Below are 16,761 nucleotides of genomic sequence, written 5' to 3' on the forward strand. Positions count from 1 at the left end.
ACACAAGAAAATCTGAGGCCTTAACCCGATGAGTTGCTCAAAGTGAGTCACTAATGTAAGTAAAAGACAACCCTCAGATCCTCTTTGGAGGCACAATCTCCTTACAAATAACTCCTTAAGAAATCAACACAATGCTGAATGGCTTGTGAAAGAGGGGTGTTAGTAAAATACCTCTTTTTGTCTGAGTGTAAGTACAAGTTTGCACTATACAGAAAGGTATTAAAAAGGGGGAAAATGACCCAAATCCCCCAAAGAAAAACCATGCTACCATTTCGATTCATATCCTTCCAGATTTTTTTCAACGAGAAGATGTTGCTGTGTTTCTTTGTTTGTTTTGTTTTGGTTTTTTGAGACAGGGCCTCACTCTGTCGCCCAGACTAGAGTGCAGTGGCGCGATCTTGGCTCATTGCAACCTCCACCTCCCAGGCTCAAATGATTCTCCTGCCTCAGCCTCCCCAGTAGCTGGGATTACAGGCATGAGCCACTACCACTGGTTAATTTTTTGTTTGTTTTTGTATTTTTAGTAGAGATGGGGTTTCACCATGTTGGCCAGGCTGGTCTCGAACTCCTAACCTCAAATGATCCACCTGCCTCAGCCTCCCAAAGTGTTGGGATTACAGGTGTGAGCCACCATGCCTATCAGTTGCTGTTGTTTTAAGATGAGATACTAATCCATTTTAATCAAAAATGTTCACAAAATACCCCTTGAGCATATAGAAACAGGAAGAGGGGATTAGACATTGGCAAAACTGAGATTGTATAGCTAATGAGAAAACCCCAGCAAATAAGTTCTTTATTAAAAAGTAGTTTAATTGATTCAGCCTAGAAGTAACCTTAAAGATTTCTCTATTTTTGAATATTAAAACAGAAGGCAGAGACTGGCAAACTCCTTTTGAATGATGCAGGAGAGTTTGGAGAAAAAAAGATAAGATACGGACTAGAAATGTATAGATTAATTATACAGCATGTGTATAATGGATGTGAGGAAGAGTTATTCCACCTTCAGGAGAGAATGATTTCTCACAGTTATCACAGGGAGAAGTCAGCCTACCAAATCTTCAGTTAAGGAACCTTAACTTCCCTTGGTGGAAAACAAAATGACAGGAATTGGGGTGGAGAAGACAGGCATGGAGAAGAAAGTATAAATGGAGGAAATATCCAAGAATTTGGGGTAGATTTCCCCTTTTACAAAGAGAAGGAGAAAACCATGACCAGACATGAGGACCAACGCAACCACCATCAACTCATCAGCCACAATATCGCCCATGGGGTATATTCCTCTAAAGTTGCAATTCTAGAAAAGAAAAAGAATCTCAGAATTCAGCCCTAGACTGGTGGAAGAGCTAAGCCACAGAAGTGCTTAGAGGTCATACATCTTCTGTTTCTGTTCAGGTAAACACAAGTTCCTGCCCACACCCAGTTATTGCCAGCCACACTTGAAAAGAAATAAGAATACATTTTTCTTTCAGCAGAAGATTAATTGTGCATCCACTGACTTGAGTGTCAGTGTGGTCCTCGGGGCCTGAGAAACTGCTCGGAAGAAGCAAAAGAAAGCAATACACAAAGTACGCAATCAGCTGAGGAGAGCAAAATCATCAGGACCTGGCTTGGTGCTCTCAGGAGAAATAACAAAAAAAGTAGTCAAATTCCCAGAAAGTTGAGTGTTTGCAAAAGACCCTAAGTGTTTCCTACTTCGGGCAACCCATATGAGTACACTGTGCTGGTCCCCTGTTAGCCCTGCAGAAACAGCCTAGCACCCTGCACTCTGTCCTCATCCTAAAACTGAGGTTTATCAAAGGGGAAAACTGTCCACTAGGCTGCCTTTTTTCTCCCAGCAAGTCCTCAATTGTCACTAACACCAGCCAGCTGTACAAGGTCATCCACCCCGCTCACTTGCAGGATATTGTCATTATCTGCCAAATGAGCTGGGGGAGCTCTTACTTGCAGAGAAATATATGTGCTCCCTCCCTAATCACACCCATTCATCTCCTTCTTGGAGCGTTTTACTTGGGCCCTATTAATGATTTCAGGCAGGCATTTATCTTGGAGTTTATGGGATATTTGGCCATATCTGCTAATACCGTGAACATATCTTTAATCAATGTGCTTTGATGTGCAGTTGTAATAATATAGGTGTATCATTCCATAAAAGTTTCCAATTTTAAAAAATTCAAAATACTATTTATGATTGAATTTGGTCCCACAAATTCTTATTTATGAAAACAAGTTGCCCATAAATATGTTTGAAAAGCTACTTTCTCAACATTTCTCCCAAAATACCTTAAAAGCCAAGCGTATAACAGCCGCATTAGAACAATGAGGAACAATGAGGATAACTGACAGGTTTTGTGCCTGTGTATTTTTCTCCTTTGTGCCACAAAGTTTCTAAGCCTTTGGGAGCCCCCAGGAACAATGACTCTGGTTTAATAACTGTGAAATGCTATTGAACTAGCAATAAAAAGTATTCTCCACTGCCAAACAATATGATACAACAGCCAGCATTCCTGCCAATCACAGGGTATTCACGCAAAAGTGGCCTGAGTTCCTTTAGCAACGAGAGTGCCCCTTATAAAATGTGTGTGCACAAGCACGAGGGTTTGGCAACACTGGAGGAGCTCTGCAGCTTGACATCACAGTTTAGACTGCATTCAACTACTGTATTTATGTTCACCTAGAAGAAAAAACATCTCTCTTGTTTGCAGAAGATAAATTAAAACATCAGGGTTGTGTGCAAGTGACAATGGCCTCTACTACATGCATTTTTTGCTCTGTAAGTCCATCTTTCATAAATTAGAGCACCTATTCTATAGGTCCACTAGTACGTTCCCAAGGTTCCTTATTTTGATGGATAGATTTGGCAAAGAAGCAAGTTATTCCACATGAAGGTGATTTTCTCTTTAAGTGAAAGAAGTGAGCAGGATAAAGCGAGGCCTCACTTAAAATAAACAAGAAAGGAAGAAACCATCCATTTCTTTAAAGCTGAGAAGTATTCCTTTCTGGGAAGCAATCTGTAAGGCCCAACGAGTCCTCAACCGGACGGCTGAGCAAATGACCACGCACGGAAGGTTAATAACCATATTCTCCCTGCAGGGAATTCTTTTTCTACATGAGATAAAAACTGGCCTGAGTTAGGCAATTCGTCTATGTTTTCAGGTACACATTATGTGGAGGAGAATTGGTGGGCAAACACTCTGAAATTGAGATATTTAGAATAAATCATCACTGCTTGATCACTGCTGCACCAAGTCTGGAAATCTAAATCAAGATATATGGACAGAGGAAGCGTAGAAGGTCATCTCAGATGCCATCTAGTTGGAGAACCCAGTTTTGCATAAACTGAAGTCACAGTAAAATTTCGGTAATTCTTCTGCTATGCGCCATTATTATTCTTCACCCTCTGCTTGTGTGAATTGGGGATTTGATGCAGCAACAGATGAGATTTTGAGTTGGTTCTTTCCCAGACAAAAGGAATGAAAGGAGAAAATTCAGCGCTGGGCGTGGTTGTGCAAGCCTGTAATCCCAGCACTTTGGGGGCCCAAGGCAGGTGGATCACCTGAGGTCAGGAGTTCGTGACCAGCCTGACTAACATGGTGAAACCCCGTCTCTACTAAATACAAAAAAATTAGTTGGGCATGGTGGCGGGTGCCTGTAATCCAAGTTACTTGGGAGACTGCGACAGGAGAATCACTTGAACCCAGGAGGTGGAGGTTGCAGTGAGCCGAGATCACGCCACTGCACTCTAGCCTGGACAACAACAGCAAAACTCCATTTCAAAAAATGAAAATAAAAAAGAAAGGAGAAAATTCTCATGCAGGTGGGGTGAATCAGCACAGAGACCAAACAAAAAGGCATATTGTATTATGTTCCGTATTTTCCTTGATTCTTGACTTTGGGGGCTGCAGTGTAACAGTTTCTAAAGGATTCAAAGAAGACAGAGGTTGCAAGCAAAGGAGTTCTAGGAAGTGTAGCAACAGAACTCTTCTTCGAATTTGACACTATAAAAAGATCCTTCTCAAATTGTACAAATGACATTTCATTGATAAATAAGAAATCTTTTTTTAAAAAAATACTAATTTTTTCATTAGTTTAGGGAGTGAGGCCAACAATATAATCAGTGGTTTCTCAGTAAGTTCTTGGTCCCTCACTTGGCTGTGACCTCCCTGAGAAGAGGGACCTTATGTTCTCCATCCAAAACTCCCTCACAGCACTTAACACAATATCCACACATAGTAGGTTCTCAACAAATGTTAACTGACAGTGTGGCTACTTTCTCAGTAGCTGAAAACATTATTAGTTTAACCATGTGAAATTGCTTCTTCTGTAGTCAAAAATGGTCAAATAGTGGTGATTTCACATAGTTAAGCCCAATACTTACTAACTACCTTATACTGTTAGGTACTTCATTCATTCCACAAAATCCCTAAGAGGGACTGTGTGCCCACCACTGCAGCCAAAACAAATCCCACTTTACAAGTGAGGAAAGAGATACGTAGCTTAGCTAAGAGATTGCCAAAGCCAAGAAGTTGCCCGAAGAATAGAGAAATCTTGTGTATTACTCCCTAAACCCAATATAAACCCAATATAAACAATTGAAAGCAGAAAAGTGGGTTTAGGGTGGAAATTTTTTCAAGCACAGTGCTCAAGTAATAAGAAAATTCTCTTTCTCCCTCTATCTTTCTCTCTCCATCTCTCTGTTGTACTGGTCTCTCTTCTTTTGTATGTTGACCTCATTCTCTCTTGTCATAGGCTTTCTGTGTATACAGCTTGCCATCCAAAAGTATCTCAAATCTGTCCCAGTGCCCACACACTAGCTTTTATGGAAGGATATAACTGACCCTACTTGGGCCATATGCCCTGGCCCAATCCTTATGGAGAGAGCAAGATTGAAGTTGGCCAGGCCTAGACCATGAGCCTACCTCCCAGGGCCAGGGATGAGGCTCTGTAATTGACAAGTCACCAGAACCATCAGGGATAGAAAGGCAATTTCCCAGTGGAAAGAGAGGGAGTGGCAGACAAAACCACAGATGCCCAATATATCAAAGGAATGCCTGCACTCGCATGTTTATTGCAGCACTATTCACAATTGCAAAGATGTGGAATCAACCTAAGTGTCCATCAGTGGAGAATAGGTAAAGAAAATGTGGTATATATACGCAATGTAATACTATTCAGCCATAAGAAGTAATGAAATCATCTCATTTACAGCAGCATGGTTGGAACTGGAGGTCATTAACTTAAGTGAAATAAGCCTGGCACAAAAAGACAAATATCTCATGTTCTCACTTATATGTGGGGCTAAAACTCTGGACACAAGGGGTAGAGAGTAGAAAAGTAGATAAAGACTAGGAAGGGTGAGTGCAGGGGGAAGATGAAGACAAATAGATTAAAGGGTACAAACATACAGTAAGATGGAAGGAATAAATTCATTGTTTGATAGCAGAGTAAGGTGACTCTACTTAACAAAAATATATTGCACTCAGGTGATGGACAGCCTGAATACCCTGAGTTGATCACTACATATTACATACATGTAACAAAATTTCTCCTGTACCCCATAAATTTGCACAAATAAAAATAAAACACCACAGATGGCCAATATCACTTTGCTGCTGTCCTGCCTGAGACCTCTAAAACTATTTATTTGCTGACTCATGAACTATGTCTGCATCACAGAGTTCGAGACTGAAAGACCAAATCACTACCTACTCCAATTTGGATGACCCCAACTTTTTCATCCCCAGCCACAGGATGTATCTGTCACTTGCTTCTTGCCAGGGCCAAGACACTATAGGAATTAGTACACACTTTTGCTGAGCCAAATGGATTTGGTGTCCCTCTGAGCCAGTTAGTTCTGAGCTACAACCGAGCTATATCACGTCTGCAGACTATACTGTGGCCAGGTCAGACCTGCTCAAGGGTTTCTGAATTAGGTGCCTCTTATTTCACTATATTAACCAAACAAAAGTGTGTGTGGGCATCAGTGCAAGCCTGTAAGAGGTGAGAACCAGAGAGAGCACTGTGCTGCCTTTCTAAAACAAGATCAACATTACAGGTATTTGAGAATTAATTTCGGCAGGGCAAAGGTTATCAGAAAATGTAGTTAAAATAATCTGCAGATTTTCTTACATTCTTATATTTATACAGGAATTTATTGATAGGAAATAAAATAAGTGATTAAAGGCATCTATAGGTGTTTAATAAATATTAATTGAACTAACCTGGATTAAATTTAGGGTTGTTTGTCCTTCCAGTTAAATAGGAAAGCATGCTATGACTGCTAGACTTAGCTATCTTCCCAAAGGGAAAGTGACAAATCTGGTAGCAATTAGGAAGCGGCGGGTGCAATGCCCTGGCAGGATTTGGCTGTGGTTGAAGCCCAAGGGGTGGGACTGCAACCACTATATGAGATGGTCTGGAAAACACAAAGGTGGCCAAAGGAGGGGTCCTGGTTATCAAGAATAGCCTCACTGCACAGGGATGCCCTGCCTCCTGCCTATGCACCCTGCTGAGGTCTTCTCTAGTTTCCAGGCTATTTTCTTAACAGAGGGACCATTTGAATATCATGTATTAGCTGTATATGGACGTGAGGGAGAGTCACGACAAGTTTAACGAGACAAAGGTCAAACATCTTAGATGAATATGGCCTTCAAGGGCCAGGCACAGCCCTTCAGAGACTGCCCAGCGAGAACAGACAGGTGCCCAGAGAGTGAGATGCCACCCCCAGGGAACTTAGAAGCCTTTGGCCACCTCTGTGGAAGCCTAAACTGCACTAGGACTAATTCAGTGTTGCCCTGAGGTAAATGCCTCCCTGAAGGGTTGCCTGCTCACAAGGGAACTTTCCCAAGAAGGTTTTTTTTTAAACCATTCACTCACCAGAAATTCACTGTTGCAAGCCTTGGGCCATTTTATATGCCAACACGACCACTACTTGGAGGATGCTTGGTAGTGAGAGGAAGGAAAGGGCTTATTGCCGTTGATAAAGAATGCTGTTCCCGGAGGAGGAGTCAAGATGGCCGAACAGGAACAGCTCCGGTCTACAGCTCCCAGCGTGAGCGACGCAGAAGACAGGTGATTTCTGCATTTCCATCTGAGGTACCGGGTTCATCTCACTAGGGAGTGCCAGACAGTGGGCGCAGGCCAGTGGGTGCACGCACCGTGCGCGAGCCGAAGCAGGGCGAGGCATTGCCTCACTTGGGAAGCACAAGGGGTCAGGGAGTTCCCTTTCCGAGTCAAAGAAAGGGGTGACGGACGGCACCTGGAAAATCGGGTCACTCCCACCCGAATACTGTGCTTTTCTGACGGGCTTAAAAAACGCCACGAGATTATATCCCGCACCTGGCTCAGAGGGTCCTACGCCCACGGAGTCTCGCTGATTGCTAGCACAGCAGTCTGAAATCAAACTGCAAGGAGGCAGCGAGGCTGGGGGAGGGGCGGCCGCCATTGCCCGGGCTTGATTAGGTAAACAAAGCAGCCTGGAAGCTCGAACTGGGCGGAGCCCACCACAGCTCAAGGAGGCCTGCCTGCCTCTGTAGGCTCCACCTCTGGGGGCAGGGCACAGACAAATAAAAAGACAGCAGTAACCTCTGCAGACTTAAATGTCCCTGTCTGACAGCTTTGAAGAGAGCAGTGGTTCTCCCAGCACGCAGCTGGAGATCTGAGAACGGGCAGACTGCCTCCTCAAGTGGGTCCCTGACCCCTGACCCCTGAGCAGTCTAACTGGGAGGCACCCCCCAGCAGGGGCACACTGACACCTCACACGGCAGGGTATTCCAACAGACCTGCAGCTGAGGGTCCTGTCTGTTAGAAGGAAAACTAACAAACAGAAAGGACATCCACACCAAAAACCCATCTGTACATCACCATCATCAAAGACCAAAAGTAGATAAAACCACAAAGATGGGGGAAAAAACAGAACAGAAAAACTGGAAACTCTAAAACGCAGAGGGCCTCTCCTCCTCCAAAGGAACGCAGTTCCTCACCAGCAACAGAACAAAGCTGGATGGAGAATGACTTTGACGAGCTGAGAGAAGAAGGCTTCAGATGATCAAATTACTCTGAGCTACGGGAGGACATTCAAACCAAAGGCAAAGAAGTTGAAAACTTTGAAAAAAATTTAGAAGAATGTATAACTAGAATAACCAATATAGAGAAGTGCTTAAAGGAGCTGATGGAGCTGAAAACCAAGGCTCGAGAACTACGTGAAGAATGCAGAAGCCTCAGGAGCCGATGTGATCAACTGGAAGAAAGGGTATCAGCGATGGAAGATGAAATGAATGAAATGAAGCAAGAAGGGAAGTTTAGAGAAAAAAGAATAAAAAGAAATGAGCAAAGCCTCCAAGAAATATGGGACTATGTGAAAAGACCAAATCTACGTCTGATTGGTGTACCTGAAAGTGATGGGGAGAATGGAACCAAGTTGGAAAACACTCTGCAGGATATTATCCAGGAGAACTTCCCCAATCTAGCAAGGCAGGCCAACGTTCAGATTCAGGAAATACAGAGAACGCCACAAAGATACTCCTTGAGAAGAGCAACTACAAGACACATAATTGTCAGATTCACCAAAGTTGAATTGAAGGAAAAAATGTTAAGGGAAGGCAGAGAGAAAGGTCGGGTTACCCTCAAAGGGAAGCCCATCAGACTAACAGCGGATCTCTCAGCAGAAACCCTACAAGCCAGAAGAGAGTGGGGGCCAATATTCAACATTCTTAAAGAAAAGAATTTTCAACCCAGAATTTCATATCCAGCCAAACTAAGCTTCATAAGTGAAGGAGAAATAAAATACTTTACAGACAAGCAAATGCTGAGAGATTTTGTCACCACCAGGCCTGCCCTAAAAGAGCTCCTGAAGGAAGCGCTAAACATGGAAAGGAACAACCGGTACCAGCCACTGCAAAATCATGCCAAAATGTAAAGACCATCGAGACTAGGAAGAAACTGCATGAACTAATGAGCAAAATAACCAGCTAACATCATAATGACAGGATCAAATTCACACATAACAATATTAACTTTAAATGTAAATGGACTAAATGCTCCAATTAAAAGACACAGACTGGCAAATTGGATAAAGAGTCAAGACCCATCAGTGTGCTGTATTCAGGAAACCCATCTCACGAGCAGAGACACACACAGGCTCAAAATAAAAGGATGGAGGAAGATCTACCAAGCAAATGGAAAACAAAAAAAGGCAGGGGTTGCAATCCTAGTCTCTGATAAAACAGACTTTAAACCAACAAAGATCCAAAGAGACAAAGAAGGCCATTACATAATGGTAAAGGGATCAATTCAACAAGAAGAGCTAACTATCCTAAATATATATGCACCCAATACAGGAGCACCAAGATTCATAAAGCAAGTCCTGAGTGACCTACAAAGAGACTTAGACTCCCACACATTAATAATGGGAGACTTTAACACCCCACTGTCAACATTAGACAGATCAATGAGACAGAAAGTCAACAAGGATACCCAGGAATTGAACTCAGCTCTGCACCAAGTGGACCTGATAGACATCTACAGAACTCTCCACCCCAAATCAACAGAATATACATTTTTTTCAGCACCACACCACACCTATTCCAAAATTGACCACATACTTGGAAGTAAAGCTCTCCTCAGCAAATGTAAAAGAACAGAAATTATAACAAACTATCTCTCAGACCACAATGCAATCAAACTAGAACTCAGGATTAAGAAACTCACTCAAAATCGCTCAACTACATGGAAACTGAACAACCTGCTCCTGAATGACTACTGGGTACATAACGAAATGAAGGCAGAAATAAAGATGTTCTTTGAAACCAATGAGAACAAAGACACAACATACCAGAATCTCTGGGATGCATTCAAAGCAGTGTGTAGAGGGAAATTTATAGCACTAAATGCCCACAAGAGAAAGCAGGAAAGATCCAAAATTGACACCCTAACATCACAATTAAAGGAACTAGAAAAGCAAGAGCAAACATATTCAAAAGCTAGCAGAAGGCAAGAAATAACTAAGATCAGAGCAGAACTGAAGGAAATAGAGACACAAAAAACCCTTCAAAAAATTAATGAATCCAGGAGCTGGTTTTTTGAAAGGATCAACAAAATTGATACACTGCTAGCAAGACTAATAAAGAAGAAAAGAGAGAAGAATCTAATAGACGCAATAAAAAATGATAAAGGGGATATCACCACCGATCCCACAGAAATACAAACTACCATCAGAGAATACTACAAACACCTCTACACAAATAAACTAGAAAATCTAGAAGAAATGGATAAATTCCTCGACACATACACTCTCCCAAGACTAAACCAGGAAGAAGTTGAATCTCTGAATAGACCAATAACAGGATCTGAAATTGTGGCAATAATCAATAGCTTACCAACCAAAAAGAGTCCAGGACCAGATGGATTCACAGCTGAGTTCTACCAGAGGTACAACGAGGAACTGGTACCATTCCTTCTGAAACTATTCCAATCAATAAAAAAAGAGGGAATCCTCCCTAACCCCTTTTTTGAGGCCAGCATCATTCTGATACCAAAGCCAGGCAGAGACACACACACAAAAAAGAGAATTTTAGACCAATATCCTTGATGAACATTGATGCAAAAATCCTCAATAAAATACTGGCAAAACGAATCCAGCAGCACATCCAAAAGCTTATCCACCATGATCAAGTGGGCTTCATCCCTGGGATGCAAGGCTGGTTCAATATATGCAAATCAATAAATGTAATCCAGCATATAAACAGAGCCAAAGACAAAAACCACATGATTATCTCAATAGATGCAGAGAAAGCCTTTGACAAAATTCAACAACCCTTCATGCTAAAAACTCTCAATAAATTAGGTATTGATGGGACGTATTTCAAAATAATAAGAGCTATCTATGACAAACCCACAGCCAATATCATACTGAATGGGCAAAAACTGGAAGCATTCCCTTTGAAAACTGGCACAAGACAGGGATGCCCTCTCTCACCACTCCTATTCAACATAGTGTTGGAAGTTCTGGCCAGGGCAATTAGGCAGGAGAAGGAAATAAAGGGTATTCAATTAGGAAAAGAGGAAGTCAAATTGCCCCTGTTTGCAGATGACATGATTGTATAGCTAGAAAACCCCGTTGTCTCAGCCCAAAATCTCCTTAAGCTGATAAGCAACTTCAGCAAAGTCTCAGGATACAAAATCAATGTACAAAAATCACAAGCATTCTTATACACCAACAACAGTCAAACAGAGAGCCAAATCATGAGTGAACTCCCATTCACAACTGCTTCAAAGAGAATAAAATACCTAGGAATCCAACTTACAAGGGATGTGAAGGACCTCTTCAAGGAGAACTACAAACCACTGCTCAAGGAAATAAAAGAGGACACAAACAAATGGAAGAACATTCCATGCTCATGGGTAGGAAGAATCAATATCGTGAAAATGGCCATACTGCCCAAGGTAATTTACAGATTCAGTGCCATCCCCATCAAGCTACAGAATTGGAAAACACTACTTTAAAGTTCATATGGAACCAAAAAAGAGCCCGCATCGCCAAGTCAATCCTAAGCCAAAAGAACAAAGCTGGAGGCATCACGCTACCTGACTTCAAACTATACTACAAGGCTACAGTAACCAAAACAGCATGGTACTGGTACCAAAACAGAGATATAGATCAATGGAACAGAACAGAGCCCTCAGAAATAATGCCACACATCTACAACTATCTGATCTTTGACAAACCTGACAAAAACAAGCAATGGGGAAAGGATTCCCTATTTAATAAATGGTGCTGGAAAAACTGGCTAGCCATATGTAGAAAGCTGAAACTGGATCCCTTCCTTACACCTTATACAAAAATCAATTCAAGATGGATTAAAGACTTAAACATTAGACCTAAAACCATAAAAACCCTAGAAGAAAACCTAGGCATTACCATGCAGGACATAGGCTTGAGCAAGGACTTCATGTCTAAAACACCAAAAGCAATGGCAACAAAAGACAAAATTGACAAATGGGATCTAATTAAACTAAAGAGCTTCTGCACAGCAAAAGAAACTACCATCAGAGTGAACAGGCAACCTACAAAATGGGAGAAAATTTTTGCAACCTACTCATCTGACAAAGGGCTAATATCCAGAATCTACAATGAACTCAAACAAATTTACAAGAAAAAAACAAACAACCCCATCAAAAAGTGGGCGAAGGACATGAACAGACACTTCTCAAAAGAAGACATTTATGCAGCCAAAAAACACATGAAAAAATGCTCATCATCACTGGCCATCAGAGAAATGCAAATCAAAACCACAATGAGATACCATCTCACACCAGTTAGAATGGCAATCGTTAAAAAGTCAGGAAACAACAGGTGCTGGAGAGGATGTGGAGAAATAGGAACACTTTTACACTGTTGGTGGGACTGTAAACTAGTTCAACCATTGTGGAAGTCAGTATGGCGATTCCTCAGGGATCTAGAACTGGAAATACCATTTGACCCAGCCATCCCATTACTGGGTATATACCCAAAGGACTATAAATCATGCTGCTATAAAGACACATGCACACGTACGTTTATTGCGGCATTATTCACAATAGCAAAGACTTGGAACCAACCCAAATGTCCAACAATGATAGACTGGATTAAGAAAATGAGGCACATATACACCATGGAATACTATGCAGCCATAAAAAAATGATGAGTTCATGTCCTTTGTAAGGACATGGATGAAATTGGAAAACATCATTCTCAGTAAACTATCGCAAGAACAAAAAACCAAACACCGCATATTCTCACTCATAGGTGGGAATTGAACAATGAGATCACATGGACACAGGAAGGGGAACATCACACTCTGGGGACTGTTGTGGGGTGGGGGGAGGGGGAAGGGATAGCATTGGGAGATATACCTAATGCTAGATGACGAGTTAGTGGGTGCAGTGCACCAGCATGGCACATGTATACATATGTAACTAACCTGCACAATGTGCACATGTACCCTAAAACTTAAAGTATAAAAAAAAAAAAAAAAAAAGAATGCTGTTCCTAATTGGTGGAAGCTACCCTCACGTTATTCATGTAGGCTACACAGTAGAACAAAACAATAATAATAGTATTAACACTTATACAGCACCTGTGGTGGACCAGGAATACTTCCCTGGGCTTTCCAAATACTAACTCATTTAGTTACACAACCAACTTGTGAAGTCCATGCTATTATTACCCCAATGTGATAGCTGAGCATCACAGGCAGGGAGCAGTTGTCACCCAAGGCCAGGCTCTTAGCCACCATAAACATTGTTTCAAAGAGGAGGCTTTTGTCTTTTAAATAATATACGGAATGCATGAGGAATGCACTTAGCACATGTTATTATCATACAAATAACATATAATCAATACATTATATTATCATTAATAATTATTACCAGAATTATTATTATTACAAATAATTAATCACAAAGATGATCTAATTCGACTAAAAATCACACAAGAACTAATAATGAAGGAAATGGATGGCCAGGCCAAGGCTCTGACTCTGTTTCCAACCCTTAGTTACTGATTTACTAGTTTACAAACTTGGGTTTAGTTTTCCCCTGATCTTCCTGTAGAGATGGCCCCTCAAGTCTTTGGGTAATCTGGTTTGGAGATCTTCAGCTAAAACTCCAAGAGTGTGCTATTTGTGTAACTGACACTTACGTTTCTGAATATTAAAATAGATTTGAAAAAGGAATTTCAAATCTTAATCAGTCCAAAAAATAGAAAGAATTTAAGCATTATCAAGCAGACTTTCAGATGTAGTTTTCAGTTGTTTCTGCATGCAACTCCAGAAAGGAAATTGTGTTTCTTAGAGCATCCATCTAAGACAAAAGATTTAGCAACCATCCTAATGAAAGCCCAGCAGGACAGATGTTTTGCAGGCATTATTTAAGTATGAAGGCTGACAAACTTACCATGGGCAATATCTGAATGTTATGTCCACGCACCATCAAGCCACAGAATTGACTGTATTTGGTACTGAGTGGGAAGGATGTTCAGGTCACGTGTGGGCACAACCACACCAGCCATGACAGGATCAATGCCGTGTGGCTGGATTGTGACTTCACAGCAGCCTCTCTCTACGTCTCTCCAACCACAGCCATAGGAAAGGACACAGGGAAATTGAAAAGCTGTTTGCTCCTAACCGTGCTTTTATGGACTGAATTTGGGAGCTGCCAGAGCAACACGTAGGATTTTGGTTTATTTGTATTTTTTGGTTTGTGTGTATGTTTATTTGCTTTCTAACCAGAGCAATTTTTTGAGTGTCACCTGTGAAGAAATGGGAGGATTAAGAGCTTTATCTGAAGTGTTTTTCCCCCACTAGAGAACACGCTGCCATTTTAAGAAGTATTTTTATCAGCTGCACGCTTTCGCTTGCAAGTGTTTGCGTAGCTATTAATGTTAAAAACAGAAGCCGTGGCATCCATTTTAAGTCTCGGGGATAAGAGAAAAAAAATGTTTCCCTTGTTTAGAAGGCTCCAGTGTTTCCCGGCAGTACCCGAATAGGATGTTTGTTTTAGGCTGAGAGAAGGAATGGCAGGCAGGCAGAAAGTGAACTTTTCATTTATAAAACATGGCTTTTTTATAAAGTGTGCCAGATCGTTAATAACCAGTGAAGGATGGACTCAGGAAGCCTCAGAGCACATATTTTTGGAATGAAGCTGAAGACTTCATTACTATTCTAGAGGAATATTGTTCCCATGAAGTTTTCCATGGGCATAAAATCTAACCGATAGTCCCTTCTAAACAACTTGAGGCACTGCAGGCTCTAAGATAGCTCACAGAACCTGATTATCATTTGAGAAAAGACTTTCTTTCTCCACCTCAGTATAGAAATAAGTTATCGTGCTTTTGCTTTGTTGTTAATCCCTTCCCATTTAGTCCATCGTGATTCTCTAATTTCATAGATGGGGGTAAAATGCTGAAAATTCATTTCTTCGGAAATTGTTTAGCTTTAGTAACAGAGAGTGTGCCATATTTATTTTAACATCTTTAGACCTACTTCAGCTTGACAAAGTTTATCAGTCTACGCCAGAGGCCTTTCAAATTTCAGTTTAGTCTGTCTAAAACAGGTTTATACCTAGGGGCCCATGCCCATGGTTAGAAAAAAACACAAAGTTTACACTTTTGGCTAGAGAGGGATGGAAGGAGAGAAGAAGGGGAATTTTTCATTGCCTAATACACCAATGTAACGCGAGTGGTCCCAGGAGCTGCTGGAAGATGGACACCCCAATACCTAGACCTGAGCAGGGGATAAAAAAGAGAAAAGAAAAGAAACAAAATTTTGCTAACTGACTAATTTGGGAAGTGTGTTGGGAGGTAGAAGGTAGGCATGTCAAAGAAAAGAAAACTGCAGGGCCGGGGGGAAGTAGGGAAGATTGCTCTTGTTTTATACAAAATCTCCTGAGGAGAGGCAAGAAAACAGGCAAGTAATAAATAACATACTCAAGTTTATCCTGAGCCCAAACAACCCTCAGGGCTGAGGCTCTGCAGACCTCCTTCCCTGCCAGACCCACTGCCACTCATCTGCGGCAAGGGGATGCCTTTCCTGCCTGAACACCCAGGCCTTCAGCCCTGGGTAAAAATATCTGTATTGGTATTTTGTAGCTTTTTCTCCTGCACGCTGATAAAAACAAACCCCGTTTGTTTAAAAATCAACTTCCCCACTCCCTCCACCCTATTTCCACTCTACTCTCATCCTTTTCCAACTTTTTTTTGAAACCCCTTAAAGGAAATGTCACCCAAACATAAGGAATTGGTCATTAGTATGTCTAATGGTGGACATTTTTTATGTAACGCTCTGAATCTATAGTGAACAAAAGCAACTGTTGAGAACTCTGCAAAAAAATTGCCCAGCAATTTTAAGTTAATGGGCAAGATTAATGGATTGTCATATAATGTGAAGGGAAAGTGGCTAGACAAAATTGGTTTGGAATTGGAGTCTACCTGAAGGCCCCTCAGCAAGAACATTACTGTCTGCTGAATTTTCAGCTAAGCAGTGTATTAATTTGAAAGCCATGCCTCGTACGGATACCCAGCACTTAGTGGTTGGTTTTATGTTTAAAATGCTTAGTATGAAACCTGTGCTGAAAATTTGCCCAAACATCTCACAGTTGATTGCAAACCCGAGTGCCTGGGGGCTCTGAGTCCACACCTCAAGAATGCTGGAGTCGGGGGACTTTCCGGCTCCACACCTGGGTTTGTCAAGGCCTCTTCGGGCTGCTGGGAATGTGCCCTGCCTGGGGCCCGCTGCTCTCCTCATCAGCCCTCTGACAGATTAAAACACAACAGGGTCTGTTGCCTGACTGACACATTCCTCTCCTGTCTGCCTCTGAAAGGACTTTATTTAACAGTCCTGGAGTCAGGCTTTGACTGACAGATTGTGAAGGGTAAAAGTCATTCAGTTCCATTAAGCTCTGTAACTGCCCTGGAACAAAACACCTTCCAAAAAAAGTGTCGGGGGGAGGGGAAAATAGAGCTGTGGAGAGTGGGGGCATGAGCTTTCGGGAGAAAAAAAGGGGTTTCTTTTCAGGTTCAAAAACAATCCTCCTCTTTGCCTTCTGTCTATCAATTAGGGCGGCATTCCCAGAGGGAATACAGGCCCGGCCTCATTGGTGTCATTCAGCTGCCAATCTCCTGACAGAGACACCAAAGGGCCTCATGTAGCGCTGCGGAAACTGTCTGTCAGGCCATCAGCAGCTGCTATGACGACATCGCCTCTGTTTTTCTAGGACTCTTATGGAGGG

The 16,761-nt window shown here is 41.8% G+C and overlaps 1 long non-coding RNA gene across 2 annotated transcripts in view; it reads right to left on the reverse strand.

The window, feature by feature from the left end:
- Nucleotides 1–14,186, reverse strand: part of LOC134810525 (uncharacterized) — a 381,944-nt gene extending 367,758 nt beyond the window's left edge. The window contains exon 1 of one of the 2 annotated variants that reach the window (XR_010158813.1): nt 13,930–14,186. This is a non-coding gene — a long non-coding RNA (uncharacterized LOC134810525). The remainder of the gene's footprint in view (nt 1–13,929) is intronic. The other variant, XR_010158812.1, reaches the window with a different exon arrangement.
- Between the last annotated feature and the right edge of the window lie 2,575 nt (nt 14,187–16,761).

This window comes from Pan troglodytes, chromosome 6 (genome assembly GCF_028858775.2).
Source record: "Pan troglodytes isolate AG18354 chromosome 6, NHGRI_mPanTro3-v2.0_pri, whole genome shotgun sequence".
In the NCBI taxonomy this organism is placed as follows: Eukaryota; Metazoa; Chordata; class Mammalia; order Primates; family Hominidae; genus Pan; species Pan troglodytes.